Consider the following 4,666-nt stretch of genomic DNA (forward strand, 5'->3'; position numbering starts at 1 on the left):
ATTTTTGCTTTAATCCTCAAACAATATAAAAACTAAAGGGCAAAAGGATTCTATTGTACATAGTCATATTTTTGATTCTTGTGTTTTTTTCCCCTCCTGATAGCTCAAGCTTCTTACTTTTATCATTTCCTTTTTGTTTACAGAATGTTCTTTGGCTATTCTTTCAGGGCAGGTCTGTCAGTGACCAATTCTCTTAGTTTTCCTTAATCTGGGAATGTCTTGGTTTTTCTCTTTCTTCCTTGTTATTTTTGCTGGAAAAAAAATCTGAGTTGAGAGTTCTTTCTTTCAACACTTGAAACTCATGACACTTCCTTCTGGCTTCTATGATTTCCAGGGAGAAATATACTATAATTCAAATTGTTTGCTCCTATTGGTAACTTGCCATTTCTCTGTCACTGCTTTCAAAAGATTTTCTTTGTCTTTCAAATTTTTAAAAGTTTGACTATGATTTGTTTTGGTGTGGATTTATTTGGATTTCCTTATTTGGGATTTTTTCTCAGGATCTTGAATCTGTAGGTTTATGTCTTTTCTAACTTTGGGAAGTTTTCAGCCATTATTTCTTTGAGTACTTTTCAGCCCCATCTTTCCTCCTACCTTTTCAGAATTCTGGACACAAATCTTTGCTCTGTTGTAATAGTCCCACATCTCCCTGAAATGGATGATAGTCTGGGCTCCTTGCTTGGCCTTCTTAGATACAACCCTGGCAGGGGTGTTGGATGCCTTTTTAGAGCCTGGTGAGGGTGAGAGTCCAGGCTCCTCACTCAGCCTGTGTTGGCTAGGGTGTGGTTGGGTCCACAGTTTTTCTGTGGTGTTTGTCTGGAGTAAAGTAGTTATTGTCTAAAAGTTTTTACCGTATTTGGCTCCCCATTTCCTGGTCCTTTGGCTAGAGAAAGCAGGCTTCTGTTGGGGCTTTTAAAAAATCTACTCTTGTCAGTGTTTACTGGGTGACTTGCTTCCTTGTACAAGTCTGGGATATATGAAACAAGCAGAAAAAGACCATATCATTACTTTGGTCTTGAGGTGTCTGGCCATTCCACTTTCTTTTCTTCAGCACTCTAATTATTTTTAAGTTTGTTTTACATATAATGTTCAGGGATTTTAGTTGTGCTTAGCAAGAGGAATAGGGAAAAGTACATCTACTCCATCTTCCCAGAAGCAGAAGTCCAGAGCATTTTAAATACATATCTCCACAAAATGAATACTAGCTATAGGTATAATTGCTATTTCTACTTAACATATTATTATTGGGATTCTTTTTAGGTTATAAAAAATGCCACTTTTATTTGTTAGATAATATAGTGTGGCTTTGAGGGGCCTTAAGTTTTTCAACTAATCCTTTATTTTTTTTATATTGAGGCTATTTTCAGTTTTTTACTAGTGTAGATAACACTAAATAAATATTCCTTTCATAATAATTGTCCAATCTTCTGGTTATTTTCCTAGTATATATTTCTAGATGGGGAGTTATTAGATAAGAGGATACAAAACATTAATAAGCCCTTGATACATAGTTGTTTCCAGAATGGTTGTGTTGATATTGACTCTTAAAAGCAGTATATGAGAATACCTGATTTACCATACTCTGAAGTTGAATATTATCAGTTAAAAAACTTTGCAGATTTAAAGGAAAAAAAGAGTATTTAAAATTTTTAAATAGAATTTCTTTGATTAATACTGAAGTTGAACTTCACTACAATGTTAATTCAATAATTTCATCAACAATATGGAAGTTTAAAAAATAACACCATATTCAGGAGTTTTAAAGCTTGATAATGTTATCATGATATTATCTCATGGTATCATAATAATATATCATGATAATATATCCTGAATCTATATATGTGATAAAATTACATAGAACTATGCACACACAGAAACACAAATGAGTGCACATAAAACAGGTAAAATCTGAATAAGGTTTGTGGACTATACCAATGTTAATTTCTTGATTTTGATATTGTACTATAGTTGTATAAATTGTTACCATTGGAGAAAACTGGTTGATGGGTATGTGGGATCTCTCTGAATGGTCAGAAACAGATGTACAGTGTTACAATCAGCCACAGAAGCTGTGCTGGAAGACAGGACCCAATCTTTCCCCACATCGGACAAAGCAGTATTAGACATGAACTGGCATGTGACTGGGCCCATGTCCTCATCCCTGGGGCCCAAAGAAAGACCACCATCTCATATCCCCCAGCTACAACTCTAGTTAGTCATCAGAGGAGAGATGTAAATCCCACATGCAAGAACTCACATGCAAGAACCCTTGTCCCCAATGTCAAATGGGATGAGGATGCAAGAGTTATATTTAAAGGGAAACCCTATGTAAGCTGTTAACAGAGTTCAAAGGGACAGGCATTACCCCTGTTCTTCATCTTCCAAAGGGGCTCACTTTCCCAGCTTCTTCATCTGTTCATCAATGTTGGCAAAATTCTCCTCAACTGTGGACAGATTTTCACGCGTCGTTGTCTGCACCTGGGTCAAGAGGGTGGTGGTGTCCTTGAGCTATCATTTGCTGTGTGGTATCCAAGTGTGTCAGGAGGTGACAGAACTGCATTTACTGAAAAAAATCTGTTTATAAGTGGACTTAGGCAGTTCAAACCTGTATTGTTCAAGGTTCAACTATATTTGGTTTGAAGAAGAACAGCATGGAGAGCAACTGATGACTGTCTTTATTTTACAATACCTGTCATGGAGACTTATTCTCACTACTCCAGAAGTCTTAGGATCAGTAATTTTGTGTAATATGGTGGCAGATTTCAGCCTAATATAAAAAGAATTTTTTTTCTTTTAAATTAGCATTAAAAAATGTAACACTGCCTTGGAAGTCACCTTCTGGACACTGGATATTTTTAGTCAAAAGGTATAAAAACTTGTTGAGTGAAATAAAGGTCTGTATCTCCAAAAGGTTTTCTAAGAATCTCTAATCCTATGCGACTTGATTAGATCTTCTGCCTTTAGAAAAAATATATGTTCCAAAATCTTCAGAATTTATATCTGCCCTTGTTAATTGTTAAGCCATAGTAACCAGTGTGTTATCGCTTTCTGTTTTGAGGTGCTTTTTTAGATGAGTTCTGAATCCCTTTCGATATGTCAAGCCTCCTTCTCGACCCCATAGGTCTATCAAAAGCTGATTTAGAGACGTTTCCAGGCACCACAGTGTTATTGATGCCTATTACCTTTCTGCTTCTTAAATGACAGCCCAGCTTGGCAGAAAATTGTCACTGACAAGCCTCATCTTTCCTCTCCATTTTGTAATCACACAAACTCTCTGAACCTTTTAGCCCTCTACTTTAAAAAGTGTCTGTAGTTATTTCTACCTACTCTTTCATTTTGCTGAGATGATTTTGAATTTGTTGTTTTGGGTAAATATCTCAGGGCTCCGGGATTACTCTTGGACTGCTCGAGTGACTACTGGGAACTTAGTGAAACTCTTACCCATTCCATCTATGTCCATGAAGCTTGCCAGCGAGTCCTGGGTCAAGATGGTGTATATGCACTCACACGCTGTGTGTGTGTGTGTGTGTGGGGGGGATGGGTATGTGATAGAGAACTGATTGATAACAATGAGCCCTATAAGCCTCTCCTTTTAGGAGTCCTAGAAAATGGGGCTAAGGATATAGCAAGAGAAGGAAGCTGTACTTTTCAAGTTAATACTATTAATATTTATCAGAACGGCAAATTATGGAAAGGAGAGTCCACATTCAGCCAGTGTCTTCAAAAAGGAATTGATACTTCTAAGCGGAAGAAAGTATGCATGTTCCCTAATAGGAGGATCTTTTTCCTGGCAGGTGACATGCTTTAGCTTTGTGTAGAAATGACTAAATGTTTCTGTTATTAACAGGTTTTACCACCGACAATTCTGACACCAAATGCATAGGTTGTCCACACCAGGTAATTCTCTAATTCTCTTTGAATACCAACTGGCTGTCTTAGATTTGAATTCAGTTCTGACACTAACTATCCAGAGTTAGAGACCTCAGCAGTTAAGGACTCAGTCCCCCAAGACTGCCCCCCTACTTCAGATGCCAGTTGCAATTAGCGGGTCCCCAAGTAACCCACACTTCTGTCTGACTTGGCTACAAGTTGGAGGCTCCCTAGAGCCCTTCCTCAGGTTCTATAATTGATAATTTGCTATAACAGCTCACAGGACTCAGGAAAATGCTTTACTTACCATGCCCATTTTATTATGAAGGATATTAAAAAGGATACAAATGAACAGCCAGATAAAGTAGTACATGCGGTGAGATCTGGAAGGGTCCAGAGTGCTGGAGCTTCTGTCCTGTGGAGTTGGGAGTATGCCACCTTCCCGGCACATGAACACATCTACCAACCTGGAAGATCTCTAAACCATGTCCTTTAGGGTTTTTATGGAGTTTCATTGTATAGACATGATTGATCAAATCACTGGCCACTGGTGATTAACTCAATTTCCAGCCCTTGTGACTGACTTGTAGGTTGGAGGTAAGGCTGAGAGTTCTAATCATGTGATTGGTTCCTCTGGCAACCAGCCCCCATCCTGAAGTTTTTGAGAATCCCATCAAGAGTCAACTCACTAGCACATGAGGTTTTTATGTATAACAAAAAACATTCCTCTCAACTTTGTCACTCAGGAAATTACAAGTGTTTTAAGAGCTCTGTGTCAGGAACCAGAAATGAAGAC

The sequence above is a fragment of the Pteropus vampyrus genome, unplaced genomic scaffold (genome assembly GCF_000151845.1).
Source record: "Pteropus vampyrus isolate Shadow unplaced genomic scaffold, Pvam_2.0 Scaffold14, whole genome shotgun sequence".
Lineage (NCBI taxonomy): Eukaryota > Metazoa > Chordata > Mammalia > Chiroptera > Pteropodidae > Pteropus > Pteropus vampyrus.